Source organism: Schistocerca gregaria, chromosome 7 (genome assembly GCF_023897955.1).
Source record: "Schistocerca gregaria isolate iqSchGreg1 chromosome 7, iqSchGreg1.2, whole genome shotgun sequence".
Lineage (NCBI taxonomy): Eukaryota > Metazoa > Arthropoda > Insecta > Orthoptera > Acrididae > Schistocerca > Schistocerca gregaria.
This window is the reverse complement of record NC_064926.1, coordinates 294,771,308-294,794,562: the sequence shown is the minus strand read 5'-3', so window position 1 is coordinate 294,794,562 and position 23,255 is coordinate 294,771,308.

Sequence of the window (23,255 nt, the reverse complement as noted above, 5' to 3'; positions counted from 1 at the left end):
GCCTTGAGTTTCAATTGTATTCACAGTGATAGATCGAAATTTTGTCTTATCATTACGAACCAGAGCAGTAATAACATATGCTTTAATAAAAGTGTTACAACGGAGACAGATATTTACTTTTCTGCACGACACAGTGCTGTCTTGTAAATTCATATTTATTCCGAGCAATTTCGGTTCTTGACCATCATTCAGAAACACTTCCATCGTGAAATGTAAAACTTCGAAAGCACATACAATAAAGCAATCGTTATTTTCTACTTACGAAAGATAAACAATAAAGCGTTCATATTTCATACATCAAGCAACATGAAAATGCCATCCCTATTACAATCAGAATTATTGCGTTCAACAAAATAACAAAGTTTCACAACGAGGTAATGTTGCCCAGTTAGCGGCAGAGAACATACTGAACGTACGATTGTAGGTGCGACCGAACCAGTTATGTAAGTTACCAGAGAAAAGAAATTACATGACAAAGATACAACCATGACAGCTATAAAATAAGTAAAAGTAAATTCACAGAACAATTTTATACAAAACTAGGGTCCTAAATGGGAACGTATACATGATGTAATTAAGCAGTTAAGCAAGAACATCATAGGCCTTTTATGGACAACGTAATGTCACTGTATCCCACAAAGTATCTCACGTCTACTATAAGAGGAGCTGTCAAATCACATTTGTAGAAACAACATGGTGCGTTATGTGATCTATTTTAGTGACTACTAGAGAGAAAACATGAAATAGAAACGAAAACATGGGTGAACACAGTGAATGCATCTCTCAATAACTGGGGCCAGAATTTACAGTGGAAAACAACTCTCCAGTTTCAGTTTTATGTCAACGTGATCAATCTGAGTAACGTGACCTTTTTTTCACATTGTTTTGAAGTACAGCGTACGTCTCAAAGTGAATCCCAAAACTGTAGAAAAATTAGTTGTCACCACAAAGTTTGCAATAGATCAAATCAAAGACTCTGTGGCGAAGAAAAATTTGGTATCTAGTAATATATCAACATTTGTAAAACAACGTATTCAAAAAGGTAATAACTACCATCAGTATCGTACATATGAGGATTCCCTAATTAAGAGCACAAATATTAAAATCACCGAGGAACAACCATTAACTTTGAAAGTAGATGAGAGTGATTCCGTTGTCGTTATGTGCGTTACACCAATTGTTAACCTAAAATTGTATTGATTTATTGGTTCTAACTTTCTTCGTGGCAGGTCACGGCTGTTAATGATGCCTTGACCTTCGTTGTTTAATATTTATTTCAGCATGTTGGTTTCTTTTTAAAATTAAGTTTACTTATTAGTCATCAGTCTTCTGACTGAAGGTTTGATGTCGGGCACCACGAATTCCTCTCCTGTGCCGACATATTCATCTCAGAGTAGCACTTGCAACCTTTAGTTGCTGAATTTATTCCAATATCTGTCTTCCTCTACAGTTTTTACCATTACAGCTCACTCGTGGAAGTATTTTCCGATGTCTTAACACAAGTCCTATCATCCTGTCCCTTATTCTTGACGATGTCTTCGATGTATTGCTTTCTCTCCGATTCTGCGCAAAACCTCCTCATTCCTTACTCTAGCAGTCGATTCTAATTTTCAACATTTATCTGTAGCTCAACACCTCGGTTTTCCTACTGTTCACCCTTCACATCCATACAATGTTATCCTCCGAACGTACATTCTCATGTATTTCTTCCTCAAAGTAAGACCTATTAGCAGGCCTCTCTCGGCCGGAATGCCCTTTTTGCCAGTGTGTCTGGTCTTCAAGTCTCCTTCCATCATTGGTTATTTTGCTGCCTAGGTAGAAAAATTCCCTAACGCCATCTATTTCGTGACCATAAATCATGATTAATTTCCTCGCTGTTCTCCTTTCTGCAACTTCTCATTACTTTCGTCTTTTTTCGATTTACTTTCAGTCCATATTCTGTACTCATTACGCTGTTCATAGAATACAGCAGATCGTGTGATCCTTCTTCACTTTCACCGATAGCAATGTCACCAGCGAATAGAATCATTGATATCGTCACCTTTACACTCTTGAGCCTTTCTTTCATGTATACCATTTCTTCTTACATGTATAGAAGTAACAGTAGAGGCGAGATATTACAGCCTTGCTTCTTCCGTGCATAGATGGAACAGTAGAGGCGAGAGATTACATCCCTGTCTATCACCCTTTCTAATTCCAGAACTTCATTCTTGGTCTTCCACTCTCATAGTTTCCTCGTGGCTCTTATACACATTGTACATTACATGTCTGTTCCTGTAGCTTACCCTTGTTTTCCTTATAATCGGAAATCTTGCACCATGCGCCATTGCTGCTTTATTCAGCTCGAAAAATCCTATGAATGCGTTTTTATTTTTATTTAGTATTCCTTCCATTACCAACAACAACGTCATAATCACCTCTCTGGTGCCTTTAACTTTTTTAAAGCCGTACTTATCTACATGTAACACATCCTCAATTTTCTTTTCCATTCTTTTATCTATTATTCTTGTGAGCAACTTGGATTCATGAACTGTTAAGCTGATTGTGCAACGATTATCGCATTTGTCAGCTCTTCCAATCACTGGAATTGTGTGGATGATATTTTTCCGAAAGTTAGATCGTATATCGTCAGTCTCGTACATCCTACATACCAATGGGAATAGCCATTTTGTTGACAATTCCCGCAAAGATTTTATAAATTATGATGCTATGTTATCTGTTTCTTCTGTGTTAGTTGATCTTTAATCTCACAAAGCTCTTTTAAATTCTGATTCTAGTACTCGATCCCCTACGTCTACTAAATCGACTCCTGTTCCTTCTTCCATCACACCAGACAAAATCTTCCCCCTCATAGAGGACGTCAAAGTACTCTTTCCAACTATCTGCTCTCTCCTCTTCATTTTACTGTAGAATACCTATTGTGCTTTTAGTGTTGACACCCTTGCTTTTAATTTCACTGAAGTCATTTCATTTTCAATTTCTTCACGTTTCTCATTCAGTCACTTTGTCTTAGCTTCCCTACACATACTATTTATTTCATTCCTCAGTGATATGTAGTTCCGTATTCCTGAATTTCCCTTAAGTTGACCTTATGAAATATATGTGGTATACATGTAAGTTGTTACATGCACTTTTCTTAGAACACAACAGTAATGTTTTTCTATAATCATATGTAACTGCTGAATACGCTTGTAATGTTGGGAACGAATGAACACTCCTGAAAGATGGATCTTAGGGTGTACGAAAAGTAAGATGTTACAGATAAGATTAAATACTGAGAGTGTCCTTATTAACGTATAAAGGTATTTTAAATGTATAGTGCATTCTTGAACATTAATCCCCAGTGCTTCTCCACTCTGAAAATTTTATAAGTTTCATACTGATTGTTTATGTAATGTGTTTATAATTAAGTTTTTTAAGCACCTTGATTTCTGTCTCGTTAATGAGAGACATTTGCACTGCACTTAACAGTTTTCACATATTTGGCAGTGTTGTTTTCTGATTGCAAAATAATATATGTTTATATACTGTTAATCGACAAATGTACTGCGTATGTTGTCCTTGTGCTATACGCATAGCTAACTTTGTCGCAACTGTGCTTCCTTTTCTTAATAATTTTTTGACAGAGTTTCACTGTAGTCCTACACTCCGGCTCCAGGTAATGATACCTACACTATATTCACGCCTTTTTATTAATTTTTGTGTCACATTTTCTCTCTGTAGTATATTTTAGTGTATCACATGAAGGACTTTTTTCTTCGATATTCATAAAATGGCTGTTGTTCATATAGTAAATATGACATAAGCTTCTTGTATTCTTTGAAATTACGTTGTGAATATATGGCCTATTACGTTGTTTAACTACTTACCCACACAATGAAAAGGAAAAATGTAGATATATTCTGGTTCGTAATCTTAAATGTCGCCATTTAGACCTATGTTTTTGTGAATTCATTTCCGTCGATGTGGTAAATGCAATAGTTTTCCACGTAGTTTCTTTGGCCTGGTAATATGGATACCTTTTTCTGGCGCACTTGAAACCAAAACTTTCGGTTTGCCTTTTGCAGCTGAATGGGCCATTTTATATCGCTGTGAACTTTCTTATTAAGCTATGTGATTGTAATAAGGGTAGTATTCTCAAGTTGCATGATGTGATACATTTGAAGGTTTCATTGTTTTTCTTCCATAAGTACCAAATTAAGACTGGTTTATTGCATGCGCTTCCGACACTGTACATGTTTACATTTTGTTTCTTCTATTTGACGTTGGTAGATTTCTGGCTGATGGTCAAAGGACCAAAACCTGTCAGAATAAATACGAATTTACTATACAGATCTGTATCATGCATTTCCTACAGTAAATTTCTACCGTTCATTGTCATGGGAAAAAATATTTTATTTACATTGTGTCTAAGGAACCATGCCGAATTTCCTACCCTTGAAATCCCATTTACTTTGACCATCCCAAATAACTATTTGTAAGGAAAATAAAAACAGTATCAATCAGTGGACCATTAATCAACATGACTGCTTTTCTTGTGACATAGTTCGTTACGAACATGTGAACAGCTGTAGATACTTTTGTAAACAGGATCGTATATTTTTTGTTTGTTAATCCTTTTACTCTCATCAGGACCTGATCAAAAACGTATCACAATGGACCATACACACAAACAAAAGGTTACTGAAAACTTTCAATGAAAATAATTGACCTTCTGTAGCAGCTCTCAGGCACCTGGGGAGCGTAACTCGTTCACGAGCTGTAGTTGTAAGTAAACGAATGGAATCACATGGAAAATGGAAACTTACGTTCTGTTTGCGGTATATGAGTAGCATTTCTATCTTCTCTTCGTTAGTGTACCTTGTACTTAGACAAACCCATAACCGAAGACGGTTTACTGAGTGGCCGTTGTACAATTTTATTGTGTTTCCTATGTCAATCCAGAGGTAAACGTTGTACTAGTACGGGAGAATCGAAGGTATTTCAGTGTAATGTTGTTAATAATATAACGTTTAGCTGAATAAGTTCGTTACAGGAAGTGGGTTAACGAAAAATACACTCATAGCGCTATTTAAAATGACGTATTGCAGTTCATGTCAATGTAACGATCAAAGTTAGTGAAAGGCAATCACGCTCACACATATACCCTTGACGGCTAAACAAGAATAAGTTGCTTCATATTTATTTTCTACTTTGTTTTGGGGAAAATAGTTATTTTCAGTGATAAAGACAATTATTACAGTGTCACGTATACAGTGTTCCACAATTCGTGTTACACACTTCTAGAGGTTGTAGAGGGGTAGATCAAGTATTACATAGGAACCCATGTATATTATTTTTTTTAAATTATTTCTTCCAAACCTCATCCAAACGTCCATTCACCATGTGTTTTATTGAAATTTGCTTTCGGAGGCGCAAAAAATAACATACGACTTATTATTGCGTGATTACGCATAAAGTAATTGTCACATAAAAGCCTGGCAATTTAGCATGTTTATGAGGTGTGTTCAAAAATAGCGGAAATTTTTGTTTCTTCGTAATAATTTAATTTATTTGCCCACATCATGATTATATCCTACAATCCCCATTAGATACTGTCCATTCATGTTAACATTCTTACCACTGCTAACCCTCTCAAGAAAGTGTTTTTAACTGATCTATAAAAGGATGGTACATCCTTACTTTTTGGAACAAGAGTGAGTCCTGTGGCCATTTCTGACGGATACGGAGATATGAAGATCGTTACGGCATTGCTTTTGGTAAAACTTTCAAGAACAAGCAACTAATTGTGAGCAGGGCTATTATCGTAGTGTAAAATCCATGAATTGTTTCGGCGCAAATCAGGGAGTTTGTTCGGATTACATTGCACAAAAGGCGTTGATCTTGTAAGAAGTCTTTCTTATCGATCGAATTTTGACCTTGGAACAAGAACTCATCGTGCACTATACCGTTAAAATGGAAGGACACAGTGAACATAACGATCACATTTGACAGCGCTTTTTTCGGTCTTATTGGTATAGAATGGCTCCAGTTGGATGATTAAACTTCAGTTCGACGCTATATCTGTGCTATGACACATTTCAGCATTTCTACATAGATGTCGACGATATCAAGTGTCACGTCAGCAACTTGAATTGCCCAGTGTCTTTGTCCGAAATTCAGTAATGCTCGAGGAGACTTCCCTGTTATCACGTTTCACACCCAAAACATGTAAGAAAAATCTTATGTCATTACTACCTGATACATCAGCAGCATTAGCAGCTCGTCTGATTGTGGTTTCGGGTTAGTCCATAATTATTTCTTTCACTTTTTCCACGATTTCGTATGTTGATGATCTTCTGCGGCTTCTACAGTGCTTGTTATTTTCTACGCCTTCGCGACAATTTTTGAAACGTGTATACCACTCATAAGCCCTTCTATTGCTTACAGCACATTCACGAAAAGCAGTAGTTAAAATTTCTAAAGCTTTCATATTCTGCATTTCGTTGTTGTAGGAAAATTTAATACGTTGAGCCGTTTTGCGGCTCGCGTTGGTGCTGTTTGTAGCTTTCCGCCCTCTGTTGGAAGCCAGATCATTTAGTTGGCATGGTTGCGGTTGTTTGCCACTCGTTTCGCAAGCCTTGCCTGTCCGCTAAAGGCACCAGCGGCGGCTATCGATATGTAATAACTGTTGCCCTATCTTTGGGGCGACGTCGTTGTTTTGCCGGGTCGTGGAGTGGGGAGTTGGGTTGAGTACTTAGAGGAAGCCAGGTCCTCGCAGTGCGGAAACACACTGGGACCGCTGGCACCAAGGACTGCCGGATGGAAGGGCTGTGGTCACGAGGGTGCACGACTTCGTCGTAAACCGTATCCAGCAGTCTTTAAGATGAGTGCATTTCAATCCAAGTAGAGAAACCTCCACCACTGTGACATCTCGCGATTCTCCAGTGACTTGGGCTCGTATTTCTGCTCGTAGTGTTGGCAAGGCGAAGAGCAGCGAGTCGAGTGCTTGGGAAAAGCGGATGTGATTAGCTTTCCTCGACTTCTTATTACTCTTTACTGCGTTCAACTTGATACCATTTGTTAAGTGCAACCAGGGGTATCTTTCCTGCCTGGTGGCTGCTAACGCCCCAGTTACCTGCCCTGGGGGTCAGAAGTATGTAACGGCAGCGTACGTTTCCTCGCCTTGCCGCTGCTTTCCGGTAAGGCGTGTAGTTTTGACAGCCTTCTTGATTGTAGGCCGTTTGTAATTCTTCGACTCTGGTGGCAGAGATTACTTTCCCTTTCCTGGCGTAGTGCAGTCCGCCGGTTCCGGCTTTGGTTTGTTGTCCCATTCTTGCATTAGGTTTATCGGACGTCAGTTAGCTTGAGAAATATTGTCTATCATTAGTCATTCCTTAGACTGCCACTAGTCTGAGCTACCATCTTGTGAAGTGAATGCAACTCTTGCCTGCCTATCTCGTCGCTCACGAAAGTGTTTTTTGCCGGACGTTCTCAGAGATCAATTCCTGGAGCATCGTCTGTGACTGGTCTTTGTGTTTTATTATTGTATTATTTATTACCATACCTTGTAATGCCTACATTAAAAGTTATGTATATCTAGGTAATAGCTCCGGTCGCCTTCTGGAATTAATCAAACAGTGTAAGGGCTGTGTTACAAGGTTATCATCATCTTATTTCACCCGTTTGGTGGTCAGTTGCTTGTTTCTTTTAATTAAACTTTGCTTGTAATTGCTGTTTTGCAGTAGGTTTCTAATTTTTTATGTAATTGCCGTTCCTGGCGTGTAAGGCCTTCAGCCATGATTGTGGTCATTTGCTTTATAAACCTTATTTACTGCAATTTATGGCACCTGATACCTTCAACTATGTTTGTGGCCACTTACCTTTTAATATTTCAATACCGGTAAGTTGTAATTGCAGCGAGTTCTTAAACATTCTTTATTTATTGCCATTCTTGGCGTGTAAGGCCTTAAGCCGTGATCACAATAGCTTGTTTTATTTAAACACTAATGGTGATTTGCTAAATTGTAACGCACTGAAAACACTATTATTTACACAGTTGTTTATTCCTTCGTTAATAAAGTGTGATATTTTTTATACATTGTTGAGTCTCGACTTACTATTTTCACAATAAAAGTGGGTAACTGTAAAAGACAACCAATAGTAACCGATTACGGCCCCGTCCAAAATCGAAACCGTATCCTGCCTTCCCTTGACTACCAGGTTTCACATATTATCTGGTCCATTATTATTTTTTTAAATTGTTTTTGCAACATAAATAATTACTAAAATTATCAAGATACTTGCTTTTAATGGCTGCCAACAGGCTAACAATTCGATTCGCGTAACTTGGTATAAATACTTTCCGGTTTTTTTCTACCAACGACTGGGATTCATGCAACAAGCCAAATTACAACTTGTACACAGGTCGTATTTGAATACATGTTAATCAATTGCTGATTAATGTCCCTGGAACATCTTACTATGTCCTTAACAGATTCTGCCGTATGTAGATCTCAATAAATACATCCTGACACACCTATGTTGTACTGAACAGACGACTAGATGTCAAAACAAGCGGATCACCTAGTATAAAAGGAGTGAGGGAGTACCGAATTGTGTTGTCAGCAGTGTAGCAACAGCTACCGAATGATTCGGTAAGGAGCGCTCCATAGCTCTGAACGGGGACTGGTCACTGGATATCACCTTAGTGACAAGTGTGTGGGCTCACCGCCAGACACCACACTTGCTAGGTGGTAGCCTTTAAATCGGCAGCGGTCCGGTAGTGTACGTCGGACCCGCGTGTCGCCACTATCAGTGATTGCAGACCGAGCGCCGCCACACGGCAGGTCTAGAGAGACTTCCTAGCACTCGTCCCAGTAGTACATCGGACTTTGCTAGCGATGGTTCTCCGACTTCTACGCTCTCATTTGCCGAGACGATAGTTAGCATAGCCTTCAGCTACGTTATTTGCTAGCAAGGCGGCAGTATCCGTCCTATTGATATTGTGAATCATGTACCATAAAGAGCGACGTTCTCCATTAATGGATTAAAGTTAAGTATTCCACCAGCTACGTCCGTTTTTATCAATTCTAATTCCCTTGTCATGTTCCAGACCTCACGCCAGCCTGCGTGAGCTGAAACGCGTGCATTTCGGCCTCCTTTAGTAACACGGTTGGCTCTCCTGCCAATCACAACATTGGCGACGAGGCAAAACCGCGTTCTTATCGATATTGCCCTTATTTACTTGTGTAATGGCTTCGCCACAATCTCCAGATGTACTGTCCGAATTTTATCGTTTACAGAATCAGCAGACGCAGGCCTTACTGGATGCCCTTGGACAGCTTGTCCAGGGTCAACGTGCGATGCAAAACTATGCGGCAGCAGCCGCTTCACCGCTAACGCAGCCACAACACGCTGTTGCACCCACTTTTCGACCTTTTGATGCTGCACTGGAAAGCTGGACGGAGTGGTCATGCCAATTTGGATTCCATCTCGCCGCCTACAGAATTCAAGGTAACGAGCGGTAGCCTTTTCTGCTTTCATCCGTCGGAGTGACCACGTACCGTGTGGTAGTCAAATTATTTCCCCGACGCGACGTAGGAACTCTGTCCTACGAAGAAATTTTGTCTGCATTAGATGCATATTTCAAAGAATCAGTCAATGTAGTTGTCAAACGGTATAACTTCTTTCGTACGAAACGTACGGCAGGTCAGACTAATCGGGAGTGGGTTGCAACCTTGCAAGGCCTTACTAGGGATTGTGCTTTTGAGTGTCAATGTGGACTCCCTTATTCAGATATTATGGTACGTGATGCAATTGCACAGAACGTTTCTGATGTTCGTATATGGGAACAGATTTTGAAACTACTAAATCCCTCCCTTCAACAAGTGATGGACATATTGGATCGGCAGGACACACTTGACATTGCTCAGGAATCATTTGAAACTTCGCCAGCAGTGTGCCAGGTTAACCGGCCCGCTGGGCGAGCTGCAGGGAGCAGTAAACAGCCCTCGCATCCGGCCGCGCCGCTGCCACCAGGCTCTCAGCCACGTGTGCCGCGCAGGCAAGCAAATGCAGTGATCAAGTCATGCCCGCGGTGTGCTACTAAACATTCGTGTGAGAATTGCCCGTCACGCCAAGCTATTTGCTTTTATTGTAGGAAAAAGGGACATGTTCAGAGTGTTTGCCAGAAAAAGCTCAGATCGGAAGCTCAAAACCGTTCCACGCCCTTTGCTTCACGCCGGAATCGGAATCGAACCAAGTATACTCAGGCTCGCAAAACTTCGACCATGGAAATTCATGTAGTTCATTCCACTCCGCCCAGTGCCAGTCTCTCTAACAGTGACTGTGTTCGTCCCAAAAATTTTTCAAAGCGCACAATGTTCCCCACGCATTGCGTGATGAGCTCGCAAAAACATTACACGATTTGGAATCACAAGGTGTAATTGAACGTGTGCAGGCTTCTCTCTGGGCATCACCCTTAGTAATTTTGCCAAAACCTTTCGGAAAATTGAGACTTTGTGTGGACTTCAAGGCAACAGTGAAGCCACAACTAGTGATTGCAACTTTTCCTTTACCCCGCCCGGAAGATCTTTTTGACAAACTGTGCCGGGTAAATATTTTTCGAAGTTGGACCTCGCAGATGGGTCCCTGCAAATACCGGTGAACGAAGAATCCCAGCGCGTTTTGGTGGTTAACACGCATCTTGGTTTGTATCGATTCAAACGACTGCCATTCGGGTGTGCATCCGCCCCTGTTTATGCGTTGGTCCCTATTGCAGCAAATTATCTGGACGATATTGTGATCTCTGGAAAGACGGAAAAAGAACATTTGGCAAATCTCAGAACATTATTTCAGGTCTTGCGACAAAATGGTCTTTGCTTGCGGAAGGACAAATGTGTGTTTTCTGCTCGGGGCTTACCATAATTGGGACATGTACTCAATGCCCAAGGCATACATCCCAGTCCCACGCACCTTCGTGTCGTACAAGACTTGCCGTCGCCGCAGAATTTGAAGCAGCTACAGAGTGTGCTGGGAAAAATCAACTATTATCATAAATATGTTCCACACGCCTTTTCCATTTCAGCTCCGCTTCATCGCTTACGCCGTAAAGGTGTTCCGTTCGTCTGGATGACGGAATGCGAACGCGCCTTTAGCCAGTTGAAATCGGCGTTGCTTTCCAATACTTGCCTTACGCCATTCGATCCCCAGAAGCCCCTCTTTTTGATGGTGGATGCATCGGAATTCGGGATCGGTGCTGTGCTTGCGCACAAAGATGGATCGCACGATCGCCCTATTGCCTTTGCGTCCAAATTGCTCTCGTGTGCTCAAAGAAATTATTCACAGATCGAGAAAGAAGCATTGGCTCTCGTATTTGGTGTTACAAAGTTTCATGATCTCTTGTATGGTCGTCACTTTACCATAATCACAGACCACAAAGCTTTGACATCGCTTTTTCATCCGAACAAGCCTGTACCTCCACGTACAGCGCAGAAATTCATTCACTGGTCTATTTTCCTCTCGCAGTACCGCTACGATATTTTGTATCGGTCCACTGCTAAGCACGGAAACGCCGATGCATTGTCCCGCTGGCCTGTTGCTGAGGATAGAGCATTCGATTCCTCCAAACTTGCTTGCATGTTCATTGAAGCGGAAACCGATGACGTGGTTGATTCGTTTCCGATTGATTTTCGTCGTGTAGCTACGGCCACAGCTGCCGACCCTGTCCTTGCTATCGTTCTGCGTTTTGTTGCTAGGCAATGGCCCTTGTCAAAGTCACGGATCGGGGACCCGTTGGTTCGCCGATTTTTTACTCACTAATAGCGACTTTTTGTACGACGTGGTGTTTTGATGTTGCGTTCTGATAATGATCAGTCCAGGGTCGTGGTACCACGTTCGTTACAGTCCTCTGTCTTACAGCTTCTCTACCAAGGACATTGGGGTATAGTGAGAACGAAACAACTTGCTCGTCACCACTGTACTTGGTTCGGAATCGATGCCGCGATTACGAATATGTACTCTTCTTGTATGGTGTGTGCCGAACAACAGTCAGCACCACCGAGGAAATTCTTTGCATGATCACAAGCCACTTCTCCTTGGCAACGCTTACACATCGATTTTGCTGGTCCATTCTGAAATTCTCGATGATTGGTAGTGGTAGATTCATTCAGTAATTTTCCTTTTGTTGTCCAGATGTCTTCCACGACGTCATCTGCCACCATCCAAGCGTTATCCGCTATCTTTTGCATTGAAGGTCTTCCACAGACCATTGTTTCCGACAGTGGCCCACAATTCATGTCCGCAGAGTTTTAGTCATTCTGCAAGGCCAATGGTATTCAACATATGACGTCCGCGCCGTTTTCGCCACAGTCAAACGGTACCGCTGAACGATTGGTCCGGACTTTCAAGTCACAAATGTTGAAGTTAAGAGTCGCATTCTCGGGAGGACGCGTTATTGCTCTTTTTGTCCTCGTATCGCTCTCAGCCCCGAGATGGTCGCTCGCCGGCTGAGTTGCTCCACGGTCGTCCTCATCGAACCTTGATGCCTTTGCTACATCCGCCGCATCAGGTTCCTGTGCAGCGGCAGACACCTGCTTTTGCTCCAGGCGACTTTGTCTACTATCGCCACTACCGAGATTCACGGCGTTGGCTCGAAGAGCGCATTCTTCGCTGCCTCGGAGGAGCTTTGTATCTGGTTTTGGGAGCCTCTGGTGAGGTGCGTCGGCCTCTCAATCAGCTGCGCCTCTGTCGTCGCACGTGATCTGCCGCTCGCCGTCTGCTTTCTGTGACGGTGCCGTCCGGTCAGCGCCCCGGAGACCCATCTACTGGCTCGCCTCAGCCTCAGGTGTTACCGACGCTGCCTTCCATTTTGCCCCATGGCGACGCGCCGCCGTCACCGCCGCCGCCGCCACCGCCTGTTCTCTCCCCGGCGACGCCCGCAGTGGACGCGTCGCTGCAACCGCCGGGCGCCTCCCTGGGTCACGCGCCGCCGATCGCTTCCCGTGACCAGTTGTCATCCGACATGGAACTCTTGTCCGCTCCGGACCATATGTCGTCTTCGCCCGTCGGATGCCCCGGCCCGATGGAGGTCGACCCTTCGGCCCCTCCTGTCTCTCTACGGGCGCATACACCGCATGTTGGCGTGCACCCTGGAGCAGGTTTTCAGGCGTTTCCTAGCTCCTCGCGGTCCGGATGGCAGGGTGCGGGTGGCACAGCCTCGCCTGTTGTTAGGCTCCCCACCTCGTCGCAAACGTCAACATGGGGTCATCCTTACGGCGGGCGAAAGCCTTATGCCACAACCGTACGGGGAGGAATGTGGTGTCACCGCCAGACACCACACTTGCTAGGTGGTAGCCTTTAAATCTGCCGCGGTCCGGTAGTATACGTCGGACCCGCGTGTCGCCACTATCAGTGAATGTAGACCGAGCGCCGCCACATGGCAGGTCTAGAGAGACTTCCTAGCACTCGCCCCAGTTGTACAGCCGACTTTGCTAGCGATGGTTCACTGACTTCTACGCTCTCATTTGCCGAGACGATAGTTAGCATAGCCTTCAGCTACGTTATTTGCTACGACCTAGCAAGGCGGCAGTATCCGTACTATTGATATTGTGAATCATGTACCATAAAGAGCGACGTTCATCATTAATGGATTAAAGTTAAGTATTCCACCAGCTACATCCGTTTTTCTCAATTGTAATTCCCTTGTCATGTTCCAGACTTCACGCCAGCCTGCGTGAGCTGAAACGCGTGCATTTCGGCCTCCTTCAAGAACGCGGTTGGCTCTCCTGCCAACCACATCAAAATCAACCAGAGACATTTCAATCTTTCTCAAGCTGCAGAAGTCAGCTGTTGCTTATGTTACTGTGAAGTGCAAAGAAGAAGGAATAACCATAGCTAAACTATCGCCAGACAGACTTTATATAGTAGTGGACAGAGACCGTCGAACATTGTGGAGGGTTCCTAGAATGAAATTTTCTCTCTGCAGTGGAGTGTGCACTGATACGGAATGTTCTGGTAGACTGAAACTGTGTGTCGTGCCAAGAGTCGAACTCGCGACGCCTGCTTTTTGGGAGCACCTGCTGTACCGACTGATCTAGTCAAGTACAGCTCACGACCCGTCCTCACATCAAACAGTTTTAACCTGTATGGACATTTCATATCAGTGCACACTCCGGTGCTAAGTTAAAGCTTCCTTCTTGAAACATCCCCCAGGTTGTAGCTGGGCCATGAGTTCGCAAAATCCATTCTTCCAGGACTGCTTGTCCTGCAAGTTTCGCAGTCGCACTTTTGTGATGTCTTGTTGGTAGAAAGTGAGGTACTGAAGGAAGTGAAGCTGTAAGGACGGTCGTGATTCGTTCGTGGTCAGTCAACATTTGCCTTCCCTGTGAAAGGCAAAGCTCCTGAGTCCGAGTTTCGGTGTGGTACACAGTATTAATCCGCCAGGAAGTTTCATATCATCGCAACAACACTGCAGTGTGAAAATTTTATTCTGGAAACATCCTCCAGGCTGTGCCTAAGCGATGTGTTCACAATATCCTTTCTTCCAGGATTGCTTGTTCTAAAAGTTCCGCAGGCGAACTTAAGTGGTGTCTGAAAGGTAGAAGAGGAAGTAAAGCAGTGGCGATGGGTCGTGATTCGCTCTTGAGAAGCTTAGTCGACAGAACACTTGCCCTCAAAACGCAAAAGTCCTGAGTTTGTGACTCGGTCCGGCACAAAGTTTTGATTTGCCAAGAATTCCATTTCAGAAGGTATTTGTGAAACACTGCATGATATAAGCGGAAGGAATCACACTTGAATTCCAACAAAGTATTATCTGCGGTCTAGCTAGCGTAATGAATGTGCGAATAGTTTAAAAAAATTGAGTGCGGTGTTCGATCAACCACTCATTAAGTTCACATTTCTATAGTCACTCGTAAGGGGAAACCACATTAGGAGGCTGTTTGACACTGTTTTTTGGAATAGTTTTGAAGTTGGGAAGAATTAATTGGAATTCAATCAAATTACATCATTTCATTTATATTTTGAATAGTTTTTGTGCATTGTTTTGAAAAACTTCAACCAAAAATAACTAAGTTACGCTGTGATGTCGGCATAAGGTTGTGAGTATGTTTCTCCAACTGCGTGCAGTGTAGCCATTCCTATTTTCATCTGAAATCAAAAAAGTTTTTGATTTCACCTTAATGCTGATGAATATTATGAAAATGAAAAATTTTGTAGCCGTGGAAACGATTTAGTTCTACTTTCAAGAGTTTTATCTCTAATTATGCAAAGAAAAATGCGGTTAAAATCATGATATCATCTCACAAGTTGGTTCACGTAATTCGTAATTTTCTAAAGAATCGTATTATCAGTTTTCAAATTGATCAGTACCATACTTTCTGAGTTAGACTGCACGCAAATGCAAAAATGTCATTTCGAGATAAACGCGTTGGAAAAATAAATTCTCTGAAACTAGAAATTCAAGGAAGTTCACAATAATGTAAAATGCTTACCGATTTATCTGCGGCTCCAGCACCATAAGGTAATCCTTCTTCTTCCTCCTAGGCTTCGTTTTGTACTTGCAGCAGTGCTTTGCGAGCTTTGCGATATTCCTTCGATTCCAATGAACTACGTCGATTCTGCTGGCTCGCGCATTCGTTCGGCATAATTGAAACTTTTAATGCCTACTACAATTCCTGTCTCGTTCATGACCATCAGAAGGGATGAATTTCCTTCACTGAATAAGTCCGCTGCTAAATAGGGTGCCAATCCGACGACTTTCAGTCTGGAGTGCAAGTGCTTAGGAGCTAATCGCCAAATAGTAGAAATAAAACTTTCAATCTCATTTTGTGTGTGGCCACCTAAACATCTCCCCAGTAATTTATCCCTTGATGAATCTTCATATATTTCAAGAATTTCCTTCTTTCGTCGGGATACAGTGGAATAGGGTGCGGTTCGTGTTCCCTTCCAAGAGCTGTTTGCTTCAAAGTTACGTTAGTATATAAAGAGACTGAGGTTGAACCGGTGAAACCTACCTGAGGTTGTGCTCCGCCCTACCTGCGTTCGAGCCTGTTCCAGATGTGCACTCGGCTCTATGCTCATGAAATCTCTTCGCAGGAAAGAGAGCCCCTTGTATGAATAGCAAGATCTCAGATGGAATCCTAGTTCTAAAGAAGGGAAAGCAGAAAGGTGGAAAGAGTATATAGAGGGTCCATACATGGGCGATGTACTTGAGGACAATATTATGGAAATGGAAGAGGATGTAGATGAAGATGAAATGAGAGATACGATTATGAATGAAGAGTTTGACAGAGCACTGAAAGATCTGAGTCGAAATAAAGTCCCGGAAGTAGACAACATTCCATTGGAACTACTGGCGGCCTTGGGAGAGCCAGTCCTGACAAAACTCTACCATCTGGTGAGCAAGATGTATCAGACAGAAGAAATACTCTCAGACTTCAAGAAGAATATAGTAATTCCAATCCTAAAGAAAGCAGATGTTGACAGATGTGGAAATTACCGAACTATGAGTTTAATAAGTCGCAGCTGCAAAATACTAACGCAAATTCTTTACAGACGAATGGGAAAACTGGTAGAAGCCGACCTCGGGGAAGATAAGTTTGGATTCCGTAGAAATGTTGGAACACTTGAGGAAACACTGACCCTACGACGTATCTTAGAAAATAGATTATGGAAAGGTAAACCTACGTTTCTAGCATCTGTAGACGTAGAGATAGCTTTTGACAATGTTTACTGGAATACTCTCTTTTAAATACTAAAGGTGGCACGGGTAAAATATAGGGAGCGAAAGGCTATTGACAATTTGTACAGAAACCAGATAGCAGTTATAAGGGCCGAGGGACGTGAAAGGGTAGCAGCGGTTGGGATGGGAGTGAGACAGGGTTGTAGCCTCTCCCCTATGTTATTCAATCTGTATACTGAGCAAGCAGTGAAGGAAACAAAAGAAAAATCCGGAGTAGGTATTAAAATCCACGGAGAAGAAATAAAAACATTTAGGTTCGCCGATGACATTGTAATTCTGTAAGAGGCAGCAAAGGACTTGGAAGAGCAGTTGAACGGAACGGACAGTGTCTTGAAAGGCGGATATGAGATGAACATCAACAAAAGCAAAACGAAGATAATGGAATGTAGTCGAATTAAGTCGGGTTATGCTGAGGGAATTAGGTTAGGAAATGAAACACTTAAAGTAATAAAAGAGTTTTGCTATTTGGGGAACAAAATAATTGATGATGGACGAAGTAGAGAGGATATAAAATGTAGAATGTCAATGGCAAGGAAAGCGTTTCTGAGGAAGAGAAATTTGTTAACATCGAGTATAGACTTAAGTGTCAGGAAGTCGTTTCTAAAAGTATTTGTATGGAGTGTAGGCATGTATGGAGGTGAAATATGGACGATAAATAGTTAGAACAAGAAGAGAAAAGGAGCTTTCGAAATGTGGTGCTACAGATGAATGCTGAATATTATATGGGTAGATCACGTAACTAATGAGGAGATACTGAATAGAATTGGGGAAAAGAGGTGTTTGTGGCACAACTTGACAAGAAGAAGGGACCGGTTGGTGGGACATGTCCTGAGGCAACGAGGGATCACTAATCTAGCATTGGAGGGCAGCGTGGAGGGTAAGAATCGTAGAGGGAGACCAAGAGATGTATACACTATGAAGATTCAGAAGGATGTAGGTTGCAGTAAGTACCGGGAGATGAAGAAGTTTGCACAGATAGAGTAGCATGGACTGAAGACCACAACAACAACAACATGAAATTAGATTTATTTCTTTTAACCATCCTATAAATTTATAATTTAAGAATACTGTTGAAGACAATATCTTCGGATTGGATATTTTTGGCCACCGATGGTTGGATGTCTGTGATGAAATCAGAATCAGCATATCGCATCCCTAGTTTTAGTAAATGTTGGCTACGTATCGATTTCATTGTAGGTCAAACGTTGCATAGCCCATAGTGGAGTATGTGCATCAACAACAAAAATATTGTCAGAAACATTGGTAAAATTTAATACTTTTGGATAAAAGAAATGTGTAGAGAGTTAACCTTAAATAGTTTTCCTTGCTTGCCACCGATTATAAGGCTGGATGATCAGTTGTGGCAACAAAAGAGTCTACTACTTCAAAAGCTACTGGCAATATACATGCAAACGTTTTTTCATACGAATAACATGTGGTGCTTCTTGAAGATGTAAACTAACCTCTGATTGCTAGCAAAATATATGAAAGTGTACATTAGTGTTAATTATTAAATTGATACATCTTGTAGGACAAGTGTCTTACAGTAACTTTCAAGTGTGGATAAAATCATCAAATTTGGGATCATAGTTGTCTTCGGAACTAATGACAGTGAGTCTTGGGATAAGAAAGGTTTTTACTATTGATCGGTAACACACAATTAACTAAGACCTCTTTCTACAGGAATGAAATTAGCTGTTAGTGGAAAAACAAGCCACAGTTTCTGTACGGAAGTACAGTAACAACGACGATACGACAAAAATAGCGGGGACAGAAACTCACAGATGGCAACATCGTGGTGCAGGTTTAAGAACAGGAGATCCCGTCAAAAGCTCTTCCGTCTCAATATAGTCTCCTTCTTGTAAATGCTTCTCAGAGGAAGACCTGTGCAGTATTGTCTTCAGATAACTGCAAGTACCACACAGGACCCTTAAATTACTGCAGGCAATGATGTCGTCGGCTAACAAACATGCTATCTAACGTAAATACTTTGTTAGCTTGATATAACCATATACAGACAACTATAAAGCATGTGGTTAAAAGTATCCGAACTTCTATGAATGGCAAGTTAATGGTGCATTTCCACCCTTTGCGCTTATGAAGGCTTCATATCTGAAGGGAACGCTTTCAGTGAGGTATCTGAATGGCATCCTATCCTTCATCCAGAACTGAAACCAGCGGAGGTAGTGATGTTGGATGCTGCGCTCTGGAGCGAAGTCATCTTTCAGGCTGGGACTTCGGGCGGACCAGTCAATCTCAGACATTTTACAGTCTGTAAACCATTGCTTCACAACAGGGTGTATTGCCATGCTGATATATACAATCATAGTCTCCGAATTGTTCCTCTGCTGCAAGCAATATGCATTACTGTAAAATACGTTCATATCAGTAAGGGGGACTACGCCTTGACCATGACAAACTCCCCCAACCGTAATACCACTTTTTCCGTACTTCACTGTCAGCACTACTCATCATGGCATTCGCCAAACCCATCCATGCGACTTTCGCAGAAAAAGGCGTGATGCATCATTCCACGTCCCTCGTTTCCAGTCATCCACTGTCCAGATGCGCCACCTTTACATCACCTCAATCGTCGCTTAAGGGGGTAAACCGCATTAGCAAGTTGAAAGAAATCCGATTTTTTGTTGCATAATTCGTTAGCGTAACTACCCAAGAATACGCTGTCAAATTTCTAAGCGAAATGACGATAGGACTGTTTGTGTTGCAGTATACAAGTTATTCCTTTTATTATGCTGTTCTATAATATTCGCTATATAAATCAAGTCTTCTTCCTTTGTTTTTCTAAAACTTATCGTCATAGTGACCCTCCTACATGACAGTCACTTCAACAGCTAAAAACAAATGCTTGATGACTTTGACGGTCATTGACGTTCCCAATACATCATGAAAGTATTATTTGATCTAGAATGGAGAAACATTGATATGACTGATGTTTTATTAGAGAATAGCACTCGGACTAGATCAGTGGTTGTTCTCTCGAGCGGTTCTTGATCAAACAATCAAATATTCCGTCTGGCAGTATTAGTCTGTGCAAAAAACTATAGTTTACATTAAAATTATTATTTACTAATATAATTATTAAATATGAGGTCCGGCCAAGTACAATATGTGTCCTTAACGGCAGTGTACCTAAGATATCCAAGCGAGGCCACAGATGTTTTGTTACATTATTGTGAATAAGGAAAAACATTCTTTATTCAAGAAAATATTTGATTACTCCCCTACTACTCATATCTGTAGTGTTTCGATACAAATTCCTGGACGAGAGGCAAGATGGCCAAGAAAGAATGACAAGCAGAATGACAAGTGTACTAACGAATTAAGCAAACAATGGTAATTCAATGAAAATACAATTCTGTTGAGCCAATTATGGATAGTAATCTTACTGCCTTTAATTTCTTCCCGCTAGGTGATGATAAGCGATTGTTTAAAACAGCACAATAGGCTACCCATTAATACGATACGTTCTGTCTTTTCCGGCTCCCTGTAATTTCCAATCGGAACTGAAAGCCAATTAACGCGGGAAATTAGTCCATCAGTAAATCAGAGACTCTGTACATGAGCAGATACGTACGCGGCGCGGAAGGCTTTTGTCATGGGAAATTGATACATCTGTCATTAACAGATTACCAAGTTCATAGTGCAATGCATGCACGCATCGAAGTTACTTTCTCCTACTCAAGCACTGCGAACCTGCATAGTTAGGAGTTGTAAATTGTGCCAGTTTGCTACTACAGATAGAGATGAAACAATAAACAAAAATAAAGTGTAAGACTTTTCCGTAACCTCTTAATACTAATAGGTAAATTTATTTTCATAAAAAGGAAACTTAAATTTACTTGTTTGATATTAAAGAGCGTACAATTTTAGGCTTCTGCTGTCCTTTGTATCTGGCTACGCTTCAAACGCAGTTGCCAATAACGCTGGTCAGTAAACCATTTTTCGTCTGAAGAGACATATATTAATTCTGACCTATATTTGGTCACAGAATCAAAATGTACCGATAGAAACATGATACAACGTAAGACCTTACAATGTTTCCATTTTACCATTATCTCAAGAAACAAGTATTTTAGCGACTGGAACTCTAAGTATGGAAATAAAGAGTTGTTCTCATACTTTCACAATTAAAGTTTAATATTTGTATGTGTTTGTGTATTTATTAATTAATGTTCCTACCACCTGAGACCATAAAATATAAAAATTATCATTGAATAATCCGCTGTGATTCAAATGCCATGGCATAACTAGCAGGTTTAAAGTCTTATTTCACAGCATAATGTGGGTTTCTGCCTTTAGGGACAACCGAGACATCAAAAATCATTTCCAAGATCAGTGAGATCACGTGGAACGAAGGTACGTTGAATGGACCACAGATCAGAAAACCGTTGGCCAATGAAACGTTTGATTTTAAACTCATGAATGTCCAGTTAAATTTTTTACTTACTTTCAGAATTCTTGGTCATAGCTTTCCAGGGAATATACGGCAAGCAAATTATGTTAATAGAGCGACGTACTGTTGGACCACTTCAAAAATTGGGTGCACACTATCACTAAAAATACACCATTTAAATTCGCATCTAGATTTTGTATTGCAATATTTTGATGTTGTTAGCGATGAACGGAGTAAACCCGTTCACTAAGACATTCTTAACATGGAGAATCGCTGTCATGGGCAGTGGAAACGGGGAACGGTGAGTGATTAATGTTAAATGTTCGTTTGGATTGACACATGTTGGCATCTTACAAAAGAGAACTCTCTTCATCCCATTTCTCCAATCGACCTAAATTAATCTTTGTAGTACATTGACATACCCAGTTATGGTTAGTGTTTTGGCAGTATATGAGACTTTTTATATGATTAATATGATTTTATGTTAATATTTTACGTCCTGTTTAGCTTGTAAAATAGTATCCAGCCAGTTCACCGCATCTTTATTTTCCGTGTTATAAATGTACCGCGATTGAGAAGATCTAGTTACATTTCACAGTTAAGCATTCCAGTATCAGCCTAACACACCCACTTGCAACTCGGACGCTGAAGAAACCTCGTTGTGTTAATAACAGATTTGTAAGCCGAAGTGATGCCTTCGAACCTGAGAACGCAGCAGTCAATGAAAAGCGATCTACGAAATCACATACAACCGAGACGGTTCTTACGCTGCTTGTTTTGTTCACTTGCCAGAATGGTCTCTTAGCTATGGTCGCCTTCAAAGCTAGACGCAACATACTTTATGGTAGGCTGGCTACTTTCCTTTCACTACGTATAGCATAACTGCATGGTGTTTCTCGTGAGACCGACCTATTCCCTCTTCTGACATTTTTTGCGCATATTTGATTTTTGGAATCAAAATGAAAATCTCACGGTGACAGATACACTTTTCCGGTAGGTTCATTTGTCGTGGATCTCTCGCCCAGCACTACGTTACAAGCGAATGGAAAGAAGCCGTTGGTGACTCTGGTATATAAGAAGGGTAAAATTGGGCACGTATGACCCCAGCTGTTTTTTGCGCCCTAAAGGAAATTTTTTTTAAAAAAACCAGAAGGGTAAAAGAACGGCAACTACGACAGAAATGGGCCGGTGACCTTCCGCACTGAACGCTGGTGTAGCGACAAGGTGTTGCATGCTCTGATGAATCCCAATATCTTCTTCATCATGCCGACCCGACCACAGTGGCCGTGCGTTTCTAGGCGCTACAGTCTAGAGCCGAGCGACCGCTCCGGTCGTGGGTTCGAATTCTGCATCGGGCATGGATGTGTATGATGTCCTTAGGTTCGTTAGGTTTAATTAGTTCTAATTTCTAGGTGACTGATGACCTAAGAAGTTAAGTCGCATAATGCTCAGAGCCATTTGAACTGCCGATGGAAAGGCGCGAATCCGTCGGCTTCCAGGGAACAATACTGAGAGGCGTGGATGAGCTGGAGGTGTCTCCATTATACTGTAGGAACAGTCACATAAGCACCCATGTGTCCCTTGCAGCTCTATCAAGGCACCATGACGGCCAAGGAGTATCGTACACTGGTTGCGGACCACATATACCCCTTCATGGCGATCACGTTTCCCGACAGCAGTGGCATTTTTCGGCAAGGTAATGCGCCATATCACAAGGTCAGAAGTGTAACAGAGTGGTTTGAGGAAGACAGTGGGGAGTTTCAATTGATGTACTGCCCCCGCCCCCTCCCCACTTGCCACATCTAAACCGATCGGACACGTCTGCAATGTGACTGAACGGTGTGTCAGAGCTGATCGCACCCCTGACAGGAATTTACGGGAGTGAGGTGACTTGTGTGTGTATATTTGGTGCCAACTCCCTCCGGCCATGCCAAGATGCTTGCCTGTGTTATCCTTGCCAAACGAGGATATACCTTCTATTACATACGTGTTCATAATGTTCTGGCTGATAAACATAATTGGTTTTGGTGACGATGTTACCAGAACCGTCAGTTCATTTTGCTAGGAACTTTCTGTAACCGATGAGAACAGATAGGATCATGAATATTCCATGCATTC